At 36.8% G+C, this 17992-nt stretch overlaps 1 protein-coding gene across 3 annotated transcripts in view; it reads left to right on the forward strand.

Annotated features, from left to right (window-relative positions):
* The first annotated feature begins 763 nt into the window (after nt 1-763).
* Nucleotides 764-17992, forward strand: part of npas2 (neuronal PAS domain protein 2) — a 69927-nt gene continuing 52698 nt past the window's right edge. For 2 of the 3 annotated variants that reach the window (XM_084115650.1, XM_084115655.1), the window contains exon 1: nt 830-975. The gene's annotated coding sequence lies outside the window, so the exon portion shown is untranslated. Of the gene's footprint in view, nt 976-17992 lie in introns of all 3 variants that reach the window. The other variant, XM_084115653.1, reaches the window with a different exon arrangement.

A 17992-nucleotide genomic window follows, 5' to 3' on the forward strand; every position in this document is an offset into this window, starting at 1 on the left:
TGATCATATTAAAGCATACTGCACTCCTATTGAACAAAGTTTGCAAAGAGTGACTGTTTTGTCCACTATTTTTGATCATCGCTGTTGTAACGTATTGGGAAGCCAGAATGCGTATCCATCGACAACATACTTTAACTGAACTCTGTCTGTCTGTTTTACGCATTGTTATTTTCAACAAAACCATAGATGTGTATATGAGTCATCAGATTAGAGATGAACCGCGGTGCAAGTGAGTGCCAAACCGTGGGTGGAGACAGTACCCTATGGTTCCATTTTTTACCAAGAACCATAACCCCTAATTATTTACCCTTATAGGACTAAAAAAGGGTCAAAAGTCAGAAAGATGTAGAAAACTAATTTTGGAAAAAAAAATTTTTTTTAAATTATTTATATGTAAAATATAAAGTGATTTGTTTTTTAGCTGTAATTTCATAACTAGTCCCATAGGGTTAACATCGTTCACTCTAATATGAGGTATTTGTAATATTCTACTAAATCTGGCTTTCCTCCGATCTGTAACTCAAGCTCCCCCTTTATTTCCACACGAAGAGCTTGCCTCACAGAAACACGGCCTCCTTAATTCTCCGCCGATGACATTCTCTGGCCGCCGTTCAAGCCGTTTGAGAGAGATAGAGAGACCGAGAGACCGGGAGGGCGAGCATGCGCTGCGGTGGGTGTGCGCGCTCCCCTCCGCTGACTCTGGCGAATCCGGTCCGGACACGCCCATTCGCTCCTTTTAAGGTGTGACGACGGCTGATGACGTAAGCGTGAGGTGTGTGCGTTGGAAAATGAACATCAGTGAATGAAAAAAGCGCTCTGGAAGTCACTCATTGCCCACAGAAACGGTGCCGGTTATGTAACTCTATTTCATGTGTACGGCAAGAAAGGCAAAAAACGCTCTCGGTGTGTCTCATCGCTGGAGATTCCTTGCAACTTTTCTGATGAAGTCGGGTTCTCATTGCTGCCTCTGATTAGGTGAGTACAGCTGGCTGTTGCTTGGTTTAGTTTGTGAAATTAGAGCACACAAGAAGTGTGTCATTGTGTTAAAGGCGCCCGGTGTAAGCGCCCATAACGGGTTTACCTGGTGCTATGGACATTTTTAGCGTTCAGTTAAAGTTGCAATAGAACGTGAGTGTTTTAATAGCGACAACTAAGTAGCCTAGGCTAAATTGGTCTTTCTTGTAATAAGAAAGTGATGTGATGATGTAATGACGTTGTTTCTTAATTGATTAGGACAGTCTCTGTACTTTGTTCATGTACACTTGAAATGACATATATTCCAGGAAAGATAGTTACTGTGATCTCTATATGTGTCAGATGGAGGGCAGATTATGCTCTCCGTGAGTCTGCATATACATATTCATTCATTGACAGACCGAGGTGACGTCTCTCTCTGTGTTTTTAATGGAGGTCAAGAGGAATAGCAAGGTAAAATCTAGTCTAGTATGTTTTTTTTAACCGCTTCTTATGGACTGAAGTCATAAAAGCTTTGGTGAAACGATGCTGGTATACCAATTGAAAGTTTGAACGTAATAACCCTCAAAATAAAAGCACTTATGAAAAGATTGCAAGTTATGTAACACATGACTTGAGAATCATGAGCCGGTGGCAGTGACGTCATGCCCTGGATTTCGTTGAGAGGAATAAAAAGTTCACTGCTGACGATGTGTCCGCTGTTACTCGTTCAGTTTTTTCCCTCATTTAAACTCACTAGTCTCTGGTGATTATTAATAACTTTTGCTCTAAAATGCCCTTTGATCTCTCTTATTTGCTCGTGTGTTGTTAATTTGTTGGCGTTTCTTGTTCTGGAGAAAGTTAACAAATAGACACAAGTTATAAATTATTTGAAGTAGTGGTGACTTGTTAGATTGTGCTATGAAGGCTTTGCTGTCTGTAGTTTGATACGTCGAGAGTTTTATATAGATATATACACTTAGCTCGCGGCCTCTCCGTGACGCGCATGAGCCACAGATGTCTATGCTTGGCAGAGCACGAGAGCAGCTGCCAGTCCTCAATCTAATTGTTTTAATTTTTGTTCTTTGGTTGCCTGAGTGAATCTCAAGTGACAAGGCATCAAAATAAACCATGAACAAAAGGGTTTATTTTGTTGTACTTTGTTTATGTTTGATAAAGTGTGGGAACTCGAGGAAGGCAGGGTTCACACTTGAACAGCTGTTGCATTGCAAATCACCTTAATTTTTCTAATCAGTTGAACTTAGCATTCCCCTCAGTTGTACAGCATTGGAAAACAATGTAAAGCTCAGAAATATTTTTGTAGGCCTTTTTGTTATAGCTAGAAGCTTTTTTTTCTACCCACCCCTCACCCCTTCATTTAGGTCCCTCTTGAAGATAAACAGGGTTGTACCTGGATGGGAGATTTAAGGCAGGTAGTGAGGCCAGCAGATGGTGCTCACTCTGCACTCTGTCCTAATTTAGTGATGGCGACCCTATTCTGTAAAAAGGCACTATTCTTCAGATGAGATGAGATGAAATGTTAAAATAAAGTTATGATTATCTGTGGTCATAGAAATTCATTTGGAGTTTCTTGAAAAAGAGAAGGGGTGTACACCTGGTATGCTGCCCAGATTTGCCCATTGGCTGCCTAACTATTACTATATTCACTCTGCATCCTCTCCACATCATACAGGGGTGCGTTTAAAGCCAACTATAGTCTCAACAGAGTTTAATGGAACTTGCGACCGTAATTGGATGCGTTTGGGAAACACACCTCTGCTTGATGCTGCGCTGCTCTGTAGTGATTTGTGAGTGGAAAAAGTGCTATAAATGAACAGAACAGAACAGTGGAGTGGGAAATGTGGTCACAACATGGGCCGAATTCAAAACTGTTTGTCCTTCTGCACACAGAGCACTTACTTGAAAAATGATGTGCTTATTGATCCAAGAGCTTTTTGAGCAGTGTTTTTGGAAGCAGGTGACAGAATGAAACAAGCATGTGGTCTTTAGGCAACACGTATAACAGATTCAGATCTCTCTTGAACAAGAGTATCAGATCCATCAGATGTCCCATTAGATGAAAACCAGTGCAGCTGGTTTCAAAACTCTGAACTTTCACCTCATTCATTCCCTCTCAAAAATTTCTCTCAATCCTGGTCCTTCTCGAACAAGAAAAAATGTAGGGCGTAACTTGATTTTGTGCATCGGGAATTGATTTGAGTGACAGTTTGTCTGCCCTTGCAAACACGAAGAGAAGAGATGTTGTTGAGCAAGAGGGAGGGCAAGATATTTTGATCAAAGATTGTAAAGGCACAGGAATTTTAAGAAAAAAATAATGATGTGCACAGATTTATCATTTGTAATAAATCCTCCGTATGTAATACTCCATTAAAAATATTCCATTAAAAACATGAAATATTCCATAAAAATATTCCATTACAAAACATGCAATTTTCCATATTCCTACAATGTTGTAGATGACATTTTCAGAGAGTGTCTTATTGTCACATGTGAATGGAAAATTTGACTTGATTTGGTTTTTTCCCCCATTATTATGCCTTGTTCAAAGAGAGGAATTCTGATTACGTGCAAAATATTTTTTTTTACATTTTTTTTATTTATTTTTAAATGAGAATAAATATACACTTTATTTATTTTAGTGCGTCATGACTGTTTATTTGATCTGTCTGTTGTGAGTGTGTAGGGATGGGAGATTGAAAGAGAAAGATTGTGAATCATTGCTAATTAAGTTAGCAATTAATTAGACATGTTAGTAATGCGCTGATCATCAACCAGTGGTCACTTGTTGTAATGAAGTGATATGCTAATTTAGATACAAACATTTTGTAACTTTGCTGTGGCTCACATTAAATTAGACTGTTAGATGTGTGCTAGTAAATTGATTAATGGTCAAGATCAAGAAAGGGATGTTGTTTGCAGTCCTATAACTTTAAAAAGTGCACTATTTGAGGGGACAGCCATTATAGTGATGTCCTAAACATAGTGGGCATTCATAGTGCACTCATTCAACCCCATAATGCACCTCAATCATGAGTCTACAAATACCCATCCACTGCATGCATCAAATTAATTCTGCATGGTGTTCGCAACACTTCCAGAGCACTCATTGTCCATATTCGCTCTCTTATTTTCATTCATTAATTCAATGGACTTTAATTATTAGTGGAGTAATGTAGGGAATAGTGAATGAGGGTATAAGGGGCAATTTTGAATAAAGCCTCTGTGATTCTCCTTTTTCACAAAACGTAGTACTTTCCTGGCTCTTGATTGGCTCATCTTGAGGTTGTTATTCACTGATTAAGCCATTGTTACTTCATCAGAATAATACAGGTGAATTTTGAAAGGCTTCATAGGTCTTGTATGGCTCGCTTTATTTCTTTCATGTTCTATTAACTCGTTTTCTTCGTTCAGTCTTTTATATCTGTTGTGCTGTGTGGGCAGTTAGAAGTGCCCTGTTCTGCTCTAAATGTTAAATGGTTCTGAATAAAGGTTCTCATTAGAAGAAAACCTAATACATTGACTCACGAATAGACCAAAAATGAAAACCTCAGCGGAAACATGGTGTGATGGGTGCTGAGGGCATATGACAGGTACATTCCTTCCGGTGTGAGTGTGTGTGTGTTTGAGTGTGTTAGGTAACAGATGACACAGTGGCCACTGCTGGGCTGTTACGGAGCTTTCGCACTGGGGAAACTGGGTTACTGGGGCACGGCCTGCGAGCTTCGCCCCAGCACGCAGGCATGCATGTCATTGTGACTCGGCAGGCAGAAATGGTAATGAGCCGCTGCTGCTTTGCCTGAGCACGTTAAGAGAAGCGCCGGCCCTTTAAGAGCTCTCAGAGCAGTGGTGAATGTTCAAATCCTGCGTCAGATGTACAGCCTGGAGAGCAGAGCATGAAACTGAAAAACTGAGTTGACAGATAAAAATTAAAAAAAGAAAGGTAGAGATTGGTTCAAATGAAAGGGAGCGAAAAAAAATATGGGGAAAAACACCTGTATAATTGCAGAAAGAGAAGCCTGGAGTTTGTATAAAACATAATTGGTACCTAACACTTTACAATAAGGTTTCATTAGTTAAATATTTTAGTTAACATGAACTAAGAATGAACAACATTGTAAAGCATTTATTAATCTTAGTTAATGGTCATTTCAACATTTACTAAAAAAATCAAATGTTGTATTTGTTTTCATTATAATGCACTGCAACTAACACGAACAATCAATGAACAGCTGGATTTTTATTAACTAACATTAACAAAGATCAATAAATACAGTAACAAATATATTGCTCATTGTTAGTTCATGTTAGTTAATACATTAACTAATGTTAACAAATGAGCCTTACACTTTAGTTGTGGCTTGTTTTAAAAGATACAATGGTTAAGATTAAAGAGATAGTTCACTCAAAGATGTCATTCCAAACCTGTATCCATTTCATTCTTCTGAACACAAATTATTTTGCTAAATAAATTGTGAGCTTATGAAAATCTACTAATTAAATCATAAAAATGTCAAATTATAATGAATAAATACTTTTTTATGAAAAACAATCCAAATCATTTGCTTACTAAAAAATATTAAATATTGTATTTATTTACCTGCATGTCATGTCACCAGTATGGAACCATGAACATGTGAATTATTGAAATATTAACTTAAAATCTCAGTGGGCTACTTCAAGTAGGGCTGAATATTTTAGGGTTTGATGGACACAAAAGTTTGGGAATCCTGCTAGACAGCTAGAGCTTGACATCAAAGTGTGATTTCCAGGAATACATTAATTATAAAATGTCTTGAACAGTTGTGTAGGCTAATATGTTATTCATGTAAATTTAAACGACAACAATCTCAATTTGCCCCCTAGTGGCAGTTGTGATGAATCTTCAGTTTGTTTGTGAAGCCTCCTCGTATCTGTACAAGGTGGATTTATCGTTTGACTGTAAACTTATAAAACTGTAAACAGATTGTAAAAGTCATTTTGTCAAGCCTAGATGACTGGTGAAGTGAGATATAGTGCAGTGAAGGCCTTTGATCTAAGGTTACAGTGTGCAAGATTGTTGGTAGTGACATTGGGGTAATGCTCAAGTGCAACAAACTTCTGTATTCTGTCTAACAGGTCGCATCTCTTCCAGTTCAGGTGTTTTTTTGCATGTGCTTTGTATGACCTTATCCACAGCAATGCAATCTTTGATTTTTAACAGGAATGAAAGCGAGGCTGTGAGGGATAGACATTCATCTCTTTAGTGGGTTGTACTGTTATTTCATGTGTTTTTGGATTGTTCTGCTGACGAAACACTGCAAAAATATATTTCCATGAAATTTATGCAGTCAAAAAACAACAGACAACATGAGCTGTGGAAAATCATAGGGATCTAGGAGCTTTATAAGCTCTTTACAGCGGATGCCATTGAAAACATGGTAAGTCCATTCCTCACAGCCTCGCTTTCATACCTGTCACAGCGCTGCTTTGAATAAGGTCTATTGAGGCCAGAGTTTCAGTGTGCTCAAGCAGCTCTACAATAACCATGTTCATATTCACTCAAATCATAATCTGTCCGGCCTAAATAGATAGTTTAAGGATATGCCCACTCAGCTACTAAAGGAAATGTAAAATGGCAAACCCCACGTAAATATTATCAAATGACATTTGACATAAAGCCTAGAAAACCACTATCTTGAACATTTGTGATGTAGGTTTTTTTTAGTAATTAGGTAGACATCAAATTTATGGTTTCCCAGCCATGTATGTTTCTTGAACTCGAGGCAGTTCTGTGCCCGAATGTCACCCAGGTTGTATAAATTTGGCAGATAAATTCAGTGTAAATGATATCTGCTCAAGGTTGTGAAACATAGTTTGAGGGCAGTACTGTTCATGGACTACTGTCACGAACCACAACACAGTTAAACTCTGGGCTCTTCAATTATCTGCCTCTTTCATTTCCTTTTTTGAATATTGCTATATTTTACACAAATATTGTTTCTAATAGAATATTTTAATCTAAAGAAATGTCATGTGCCTTTTCCCTTCTCATTCCATTTAGTTTCTTCAGTGCTCTGTTCTTCCTCTCACTCTAATCAGTTAGTCTATCTAATCAATTCCTCCATTCGTGCTTCACAAACACTTTGAGGCATCACTTACATTTCCTTTCTTTTATCTTCACTCTCATTTACATCTTCTAACTCATTCATTCCTATTGCTAAATGCTAACCTTTGTCAAGAGGCAGGCACGAGGCCTTGAGCACGCCAGCTTTTTGTGATGTTGTGGGAGAAATATCTGCTGAATACTGCAGAATTAAATATGGTTAAATGAGAATACTACACAAATATTGTTTGAAAACTTAGGATATTTAAAATCCGCAAAAGATGGAGTGTGTAGAACTTGGTTGTGAGGTAGACTGTATGTATACATGTCATCGTCTGCTCCATATCATCTCGAAAAACACTTTTTTAGCGCATTTTCTGAATGTTTTATATACTGTTTACATATTGAGTAAAAGTAGTAACAAGTAAAAGCAGCAATTTAACAAAGACTACATATACAGTAAAATAAACAAAGCTGCTCTCTCACTTATAAGCCTCTCAGAGTCGTTGTGTGCCTGTTCATTACTTAACATAGGGTGCGTTTACACAACAATGATGTACTAAAAACAGGAAACTTCGTCAAAATGATCCCCTTTCACACAGATCTGCGAAAATGATTGAAAACTATACATTATTCATGAATCATTAGTTGGCGAGGTCACTTTGTAATGAAATACTATAGACTGAACACTTAATACGTATGTTCATGATGTCACCATTTTCACAAATTTGCGTTTTTGTAGTTTACATGGAGACAATAGCGGTATCGTTTTCAAAAACGTGCACTTTAAAACTCGTTTTAAATGTTGGGTTTTCATGTTTTATGGGGACTTTCCATAGACGTAATGGTTTTTATACTGTACAAACTGTGTGTGTGTGTATATATATATATATATATATATATATATATATATATATATATATATATATATATATATATATATATATATATATATATGTATATATATGTATATGTATATGTATATGTAGCCTATATACACACACACACACACACACACACACACACTCATTTAATAGTTGAATTTTTCCATTTGGGATTGCTTGTAATATGCCATGTACTTTCTGTAAACTTTATACCAGTTAAATGACGCAAAGACTGATTGAGAGCTTGATAAGAAATCTACAGTGGTTTAAGCCTGTGGCATTCTCTTCAATTTCAGTGAAAGAGCAAAGCAGCCTTAAACTGCATTCAGATATACAGGGTTTACTAATCTGTAGAAGTTCACTTCATTTGATTTAAATCTGTTTGTTTAGAGTACCCTGCACTTCATCAGACGCAGTCGCGCAGATTAGTTTCAGGTGTGATGTCTGGGGATGTCCCAATCAAGTTTTTATTGTGCCCCTGATATGATCCGAGTCCTTGAATATTGGGCATCTGCTGATACTGAGTCCAGATTCTATATTCCTAGTGCTTAGTACACACTTCACTGTACATTTAAAGTTTTTAAAATCAATCCAATGTATACAGGGATATTTATTTAGTCAGTCTTTTGTAACATTATAAATGTCTTTTACTGTCACTTTTGAGCAATTTAATGCATCCTTGCTGAATAAAAGTATCAATTAAAGTAACTTACTGACCCCAATCTTTTGAATAGTAGTGTATGCTACGCTCACTACAATTTGGATTCCCAGTTAAAACGGCTGAATGCATAGGACACTGTTGGGTGATTGGAATATACCCCTAGTCTAAAACTCTAATTTCGAACATAGTCATTGCTATACTTCAACATTATCGCCTCGCCTCTCTCTATCGGGGTAATAAATGAGACATGAAGGTTAAAAGTTGGTGATGAATATACTTTGAAAAAGCCGATTTACACAACCACCTCCAGCCATGATTATAAATTCTCTGATGAGAAGAAAGCTCATTGATAAAGTGCTCTGCTGCAAGGCCAGAATCATGCTCAGAATATCTCTGTTGTGCCTCATTAGATTCAGTATGCTTATGTGTTTGACCCACATTTGTTATTTACAGTGATCATATCAAAGTACAGAGCCAGCAAAGAGCAGGATGTGTCACGGATTTGGAATTAGGACACTACTACCACCATCAGCCACGTTAATATTTTGCATTACTCACTTAATATTGGACATGAATGCTTTTCTGTTCGCTGGCAATGTTAAGTTACATTTACTGTAGGTAGCATTCTGGGTGTTTATTTATCCAGATCGTGTATGGTTTAACTTTTATCAACGTTCATCACTGGAATCGTGGCCAACTCATTAAAAACGTGACTTCTTGTTGCTTTACTTTTGTTGCTTTTAATGTCATTTTAGTGTGTATGTATGCTTGTACTATGAGTTTGTAGCTCTGCACAATGTCAGTGTCACAGGGAAAGGGGGCATGACGCACTAAATGGAAATGCATTGTGATTATCATGTGAGAATTGCATCCAGCAATTTTATTATGAGAGGCATGTGCCAGAGAACTCTCAAAGGCATTCAAGGTTTAAAGGATTCTCAATGGCCATTTGCAAAAGTCACTGGCAACTCATGCAGGTCTTTAAGCAAACCATAAATATTATGGGAAAATTTCAAATGTCCTAGATTCAAGTTGAAGTTCTGCAGTAAAGCAGAAACGTTTGGGATTATTTTATTCTATCTGAAGCGATAGAATTTGTCAATGGAGAGATTTACAGTAATAATAAAATTATGAAATCATTAGTTTCTCGCTCAAAGCTATCATATGGCTTTAGAAGAGCTGATAAAGTGAATAAGTAACATGAACTACTTAAACATTGTTCAAATGTTTTTTAAAGAAGTCTCTATTTTATTAAAATCATAATATTTAATATTTAAATACATAATAATAATATATTTATTTATTATTTAGTAAAATCAGTAATATTGCGAAATATAACTGTTTTCTATTTTAATAAATCTTTTTATATATATATATACACATTACTATATATATAATTAATATATATATTAATATATATAATATATTAATATATATATTACTCCAGTCTTCAGTGTCACAGAAAATCATTATAATGCTGATTTGGTGCTCAATAAACAATTCTTCTTATCATTGTTGCTGCTTTATATTTCTGTGGAATATTTTTATTATACTTTTTTCAGTATTCTTTAATGGATAGAAAGTTCAGTGGAACAGCATTTATTTAAAATATAAATCTTTTGTAACAGTATAAATGTCTTTACTGTTACTTTTGATCAATTGAATGCGCTCTTTATGAATAAAAGTGTTAATTTAACTGACCCCACACATTTGAACACTATAGTGTATGGATGTTTTTGTCCTTGACTTTACTTTCTTGAGCAGTGTAAACATTCTAACATCTCTTTTTGTGTTTGATGGAGAAAACCATGCCATACAGGTTTGAGGGGAGTAAATGTGGACCAAAAACCAAGTCCACCTCCAGATTTCAGCAGCACTTTGGGGATGTGAGCTGGTGTCGGGGCAGATAAGTCTCTCTGAGTACGGATTTAATGGCCGTAGAAGGTCTCGCGGGGCAGAAGCAGCTGTGCTGTGCTTCATGAGTACGTTAAGCGAGTGGAAGTATGTTGCACATGACTGTAGAGAGAATGTCTGGTATTCATGTTGCTCTCTGTAACCTTCTAATGGTGACATACGCAATGTTCAGCGCATGATTATATAACTGCTCGTACAGACGTCATTCTCTGCTCAAATGCCTCTCTCCCCACATCCCTCCTCCTCTCTCCTTTTATGCGCTCTCTTTCTCTTTTCCTCTAGGTCTCTTTCTCTTTGCCCCCCCCTCTCTTTTCCCCAAGCCTAAGTTTTTCTCCTTTTTATGTAATTTGCCAATGGGTGCATGATTAAGGAGCAAATCAATGTCCCTCTGCTTTTTTGGTACGTCTCCCTTCTGGAGATACAAGTGTGTGGGTTTGTTTGAGCATGCTGCCTTAGAGATACTTTAGGTAAACCTTGATATAAAACATTGGGCCTCATTCACCAACCGTTCTTACGAAGAAATGTGTTCTCAAACCCACTTATGCACTTTTTATGAAGATTCTGACATTCACTAATGTTTTCTTATCTTGGATTTGATCTTAGCTAAGAACAAAATCTATGCACACTCAAGAGCACTCTTACGCACATTTGAGTGATGACAGTTTGCTCCAAATAATTGGTTACTGCATTTTATTTAATTCTACAGTCGTTTACAATGATAGTATTTTACTGTAATGTATTTCTGATCATTTGTTGAAAAAAAAAAAAATCATAGTTTGCAAAGAAACACTAACACTGCAATTTACATCAGCAATTAAGCTAATTAAATTAAATATTATGCCTCGTTTGGCATTTACCTGTTGCAGTAGAATTTCTATTTCAGAATTACTGAAGTTCTTTTTTCGTTTGGTGATCGGTGGACCACCACTGTCTGTGCGTCTTTTGGACATTCTCCAACTTTTCTTGCACACGGCCCTGAAGTGTCATGTCCTTATATGGGAATTTGCGGGCGTTTTCTTATGCTAATTAGGAACAACTGGCACGCGCATTCAATTCCGAAGACGTGGGATTCATCAATCTATAAGAATACAGGTGCGAACAATTCTGTTGTTTAAGAACATGTCATGAATCCGACGTAGACTTTTCTTAGGAAGTTTGTTAAGTTCAAAGGAAGATATTGGTGAATGAGGCCCATTGTCTTATGAGAAATCATCAGAGTGATGCAGTGTGAGGTCAGATGGAGACAAACAGGAAACCTTAAGGGGATCATATCATGAGGATCAAATGTTCTGTGATGTTTTGAGATAGAATAGCTTTATGTGCTTAGTCTAAGTACCCTCTCAGACCGAAAAGAACCATTTTACTGAAATTAAACTGACAGAAAAAATGACTTGGAAAAAATGTCATGAAAAACAAAACAAAAAACTTTTAATAGAATTCTAAGTGGAAAAAAGTAATGATAAAAATATGACCCATTTGAGCAGACCGATCTCCAGCTGTGATTAAGTCTCTCTCTCTCTCTCTCTCTCTCTCTCTCTCTCTCTCTCTCTCTCTCTCTCTCTCTCTCTCTCTCTCTCTCTCTCTCTCTCTCTCTCTCTCTCTCTCTCTCTCTCTCTCTCTCTCTCTCTCATACACACACACACACATAGTTTGAGTATATGGAATGGAATGAGATTGTGAATAAACGGAATTAAGTCTGAGTATTGTTTAAAATTCAGAATATATGGAACGAAACCTGAGAATATTTAAAAGGAAAGTCTGAATAAATAGATTGAAACATATGAAATCTGACGTCATTAAAGTGTCATCTTGTGTTTTTCATGTGTGATTGTTCCATACAGATGTTGAACTATAAGTGAGTCTGCAAGAAATCTAGTAGCAGCAATCCAAAATAATGACTAGCTATTAATACCCTGCAATGCATGTATGAGACAAAATACTGGTAACCATGTTCTTTCAGCAACGTTTTCCATTCCATATATTCAGAGTTCCATTCCATATACTCAAACTTCATATTATCAATACAAAAATGTCCTGAACGGCATGCCATTTATTTGTTTTTGTTTGTGTGTGTGTGTGTGTGTGTGTGTGTACATTTTGTCCATGCATGGATGGCTATTTCAGGTTAAGACCTCTTTTAATCCATGCATTTTCATGGGCTTGAGTGGGGTCTTGTTCCATAAGCATGAGTGTTTATTTATCCAGGTTTCTAGGTTAGTCCTATTCTTACCACTGCTTAGAACATCAGAGTCTGTTCAGGTTAAAACTATTACTGTCCACGCTGGGCTTAATTCCATTACAGTTCATCTGTTTGGTGGGGTGCTGGTTGTGTAGCATTGGGCTTTTTTTTGTGTATGTGTGTGTGTGTGTGTTAAATTTTATGGCTGACTCATGAAAATTCTGCACCATCGCCAAAGTGTCCACCATTGTGTGAAAACTATTGAGTTTTCATGTGCATTAAGTGAATCTTTTGCAGTAAAAAAAATATTTTATTTATAAAATTAATTTAATGTCAATTAAATGAAACTATCTAACACCTCTATACAGGAAACTTTTTGGTTCTATTTTTCTGTTGCAATTTCTGTCTGTATAAATGGATGTTCAAAAGTTTGGGTTCTGTAAGATTTCTTATCTAAGATAACGTTTTTCTAATGTAATATATTTATGTATATAAATATATATAATATACGTTATTATTTTTTATTAGAATGTTCATCAGTCATTACTCCAGTCTTCAGTGTCACGTGATCCTTCAGAAATCATTCTAAAGTGCTGATTTGATGCTCAAGAAACATTTCTTATGATTATCAATGTTCAATATCAAAACAGTTGTGCTGCTTTATATTTTGTGTAAACCATGATTAAAAAAAATCAGGATTCTTGAACAGAAATTAAAGAACAGAAAGTTAAAAGGAACGGCATTTATTTGATATAGAACATTATAAAGGTCTTTACTTTCACTTTGGATCCATTGAAATCATCCTTGTTGAATAAAATAATTTCTGAAAGTGTATATACTGCTTTAACTTTCCCATGTGTTATGAGTAGGTTGTTTTTTCTTATTTAAAAATTTAATGTGGTGAAATGTAGCTCAAGCTGTATTTGTAATTTAAGCCGTGAACCAGGCATTAAACCGTTTATATCTTTAACACCAGAGGAAGAGTGTGTGAATTCCATGATATAAAATGGAATTTATTCACTGTTAACTGCATTTATTGTTGTATAACCATAAGCTGTTTTCTAATCATTTGCTATCATTAATTATCATGTGATGTAATGGAAATGGGAATAACTGTATTGAATTCTAAATAAAATATCTAATTATGACTGAAACATTATATGTGAATACAGTAGGCTAAGTGTATTTTTTTATATATATATAATTTCAGCCAGTATACAGTGAGGAAAATAAGTATTTGAACACCCTGCTATTTTGCAAGTTCTCCCACTTAGAAATCATGGAGGGGTCTGAAATTGTCATCGTAGGTGCATGTCCACTGTGAGAGACATAATCTAAAAAAAAAATCCAGAAATCACAATGTATGATTTTTTAACTATTTATTTGTATGATACAGCTGCAAATAAGTATTTGAACACCTGAGAAAATCAATGTTAATATTTGGTACAGTAGCCTTTGTTTGCAATTACAGAGGTCAAACGTTTCCTGTAGTTTTTCACCAGGTTTGCACACACTGCAGGAGGGATTTTGGCCCACTCCTCCACACAGATCTTCTCTGGATCAGTCAGGTTTCTGGGCTGTCGCTGAGAAACACGGAGTTTGAGCTCCCTCCAAAGATTCTCTATTGGGTTTAGGTCTGGAGACTGGCTAGGCCACGCCAGAACCTTGATATGCTTCTTACAGAGCCACTCCTTGGTTATCCTGGCTGTGTGCTTCGGGTCATTGTCATGTTGGAAGACCCAGCCTCGACCCATCTTCAATGCTCTAACTGAGGGAAGGAGGTTGTTCCCCAAAATCTCGCAATACATGGCCCCGGTCATCCTCTCCTTAATACAGTGCAGTCGCCCTGTCCCATGTGCAGAAAAACACCCCCAAAGCATGATGCTACCACCCCCATGCTTCACAGTAGGGATGGTGTTCTTGGGATGGTACTCATCATTCTTCTTCCTCCAAACACGGTTAGTGGAATTATGACCAAAAAGTTATATTTTGGTCTCACCTGACCACATGACTTTCTCCCATGACTCCTCTGGATCATCCAAATGGTCATTGGCAAACTTAAGACTGGCCTTGACATGTGCTGGTTTAAGCAGGGGAACCTTCCGTGCCATGCATGATTTCAAACCATGACGTCTTAGTGTATTACCGACAGTAACCTTGGAAACGGTGGTCCCAGCTCTTTTCAGGTCATTGACCAGCTCCTCCCGTGTAGTTCTGGGCTGATTTCTCACCTTTCTTAGGATCATTGAGACCCCACGAGGTGAGATCTTGCATGGAGCCCCAGTCCGAGGGAGATTGACAGTCATGTTTAGCTTCTTCCATTTTCTAATGATTGCTCCAACAGTGGACCTTTTTTCACCAAGCTGCTTGGCAATTTCCCTGTAGCCCTTTCCAGCCTTGTGGAGGTGTACAATTTTGTCTCTAGTGTCTTTGGACAGCTCTTTGGTCTTGGCCATGTTAGTAGTTGGATTCTTACTGATTGTATGGGGTGGACAGGTGTCTTTATGCAGCTAACGACCTCAAACAGGTGCATCTAATTTAGGATAATAAATGGAGTGGAGGTGGACATTTTAAAGGCAGACTAACAGGTCTTTGAGGGTCAGAATTCTAGCTGATAGACAGGTATTCAAATACTTATTTGCAGCTGTATCATACAAATAAATAGTTAAAAAATCATATATTGTGATTTCTGGATTTTTTTTTTTAGATTATGTCTCTCACAGTGGACATGCACCTACGATGACAATTTTAGACCCCTCCATGATTTCCAAGTGGGAGAACTTGCAAAATAGCAGGGTGTTCAAATACTTATTTTCCTCACTGTATATATTCAAACATTTGTGAGATAAAAAGTTAATGGCGGAAACAAGCTTCCATAAATAACACTGCATATTATTGGAGAATGTTTCACAAAAATACTATTTTAATCTTTCTACTTCAAAAGTTCATGTTTAATTTTATGTGTTACTTTGTAATTATTTGTGAAATTTACTATAGCAATTACCTAGTGAAAGCTGTTTCAAAGTGAATCCTACACAATTTTTTTTCATGGAGTGGAGGAGGCTGAAATGAAGCTGAGGAATAAAACGTTGATTTGAGCAGTAGCATCTGGCATAAGATGCATGATGGAGGAGGTGCAAGCAGGCATAGTGGAGGATCACGTGAAACGGATGGAGAGGATGGGGCAGCAAGGTTCACAAAATGGAAACTGGTGTCAGACCAGAAAGAGCACTTGGTCAGAGAGTGCACATCCAGGAGGTGAAATGACCAGGTTGGTATCGTGACCAGGTTCTGAGGGTGATAACTGAAGCCAAGACCCAAAATAGAGCACCTACAGTACAAGGACCATCCATGTCATCAGACCTCAAAATCAAGCAAACCAATGAAAGGAAGAGAGGCATATATTCTGAGCATGTACTTGTGGGCTCATATAAAGCCTACAAAAACAGTAATTCAACTAACTAACAACTAGTTCAAAAGAGTAACGGTGCACAGCCAACCAAACAGCTGTTTAACACTGTCTTGTAAGAGAAGTTGCCATTACTCAAACAGCACCATGTGAGAGCAGTTGCCAAAAAGAAAAATAGTGACCCAGTTGTGATTTGGGAAAAGATTTTGTGGTCAGATAAGATCACATCTTTCACAGAACCTAATACTAACCACCACCTTAGAGACCCACAATGAATTATAGTGGCTGGATAACTGGGAATCTGAAAATAGAAGGAAAGATGGGTGGTGCAAAAACTGAAACTTCAATTGATGAAACTGAAGTTTCAATTGTGGTATGAAAAGTGTCTTCCTGAGCTGGAAAACCTGTAGCTGTACTGGATTTTTGTCTGTCTGGACAATTTTTCTTGCTCGCCAACATTTGGCTTCACCACACACACACACACACACACACACACACACACACACACACACACACACTTATTTTTTTAAATAAAAGATGTGAAGTATTCTTTACATTGTTCTTCTTAACATTTTTTCTTTGCATACAGAAAATAAAAGAAGGCAACGGCTGCAAAACATTACTGACACAAGATTATATGGTCTTGAGACAAATCAGCAGAATTTAAGTAGAACATATTTTTATAGACTTTACAGAATTTACACAGAACAACACTTATGTAGAGCAATAATTTATAAAATGGTAAGAATTGAAAACTGTAATGATTATTTTAAGTAAAGATAATTATTAAAATAATGTTAAATAATTTATTTAAATTAATGGTGCTTTGAAATAAAAATAAAAAATAACACTTGCTAACTTTTACAGCAGTATTTCATGTTTGTGTGAATGCTAACCTTTATCGGTGTATTAGGGCTAGCTGTGGATACAGCGATGCATTATGGGATATCTGACAGTTTGCTCTCTCAATCTGTGTTCAGCCAGCTTGGGTGTGGATCCAGTGCTAGAAATTCAGATCTGAACTTTGGTTTTGTGGTTTGTTTAACTGACTATTTGCTAATATTAGCTGGCATATATTATTTTTTTCCGATACTTCCAGCGTTTCTATTTCCAAGCAGCCTTATGCAAATGTTTGCCTACACAAAAATTTAAAGGGGGATTTAAGTTTATTGGTGTGGGTGTAATTTTTTTTCTCTCTTCAGTTTAAGATTTCACTGTGCAGCTACTGACCAATGATGTAGCTCATGACTCACTTTGACTGTATTGTCTTGTTTGTTTTCCTGTTTGCTAAAAGGCCAGGGACAGCCATAGGTCCTATGTGTCATCTTACAGATATCCCAAAAATTAAACGCATAAACAAACGTCACCTCGGGTATACTGATGTGGGATCATGATGTCATGCTGATGTCATAATTTTCTCAGTACAAATCTTTGTTGCTTTGCAAAACGTTGATTATCCAATAGCGTGTGTGTGTGTGTGTGTGTGTATGTGTGTGTGAGAGAGAGATTTTTGAGTGAATTTTTGTATGTGTGCCAGCATAAATAATCATTTTATCGCTCGTTGCATGGAGTTGCAATCTTTCTCTCATGTCTCTGTGCCTCACTCTCTCACTGTTTCCCTCTCGCTTTCTCAATGTGTTTTGCAGGACTGTGGGGATTGTTTGAGTGGTTAATATTAATGAAATCTAATGAAAGTTTTGAATATACAAATAAATTATTTATGCTATGTTGGTGCTCACAGGAGAGATTGATGGTTCTTTAATTATAGACTAATGAGAGGAGACCACAACAGTCATTACACTAAAGACATCAGAGCATTAGCCAAAGGGCCCTTTAAATACAAGTTTGATAAATTAATACAGCCTGTATCATATCAAATATTAAGATG

This window comes from Abramis brama (assembly GCF_963993115.1).
Source record: "Abramis brama genome assembly, chromosome: 5".
In the NCBI taxonomy this organism is placed as follows: Eukaryota; Metazoa; Chordata; class Actinopteri; order Cypriniformes; family Leuciscidae; genus Abramis; species Abramis brama.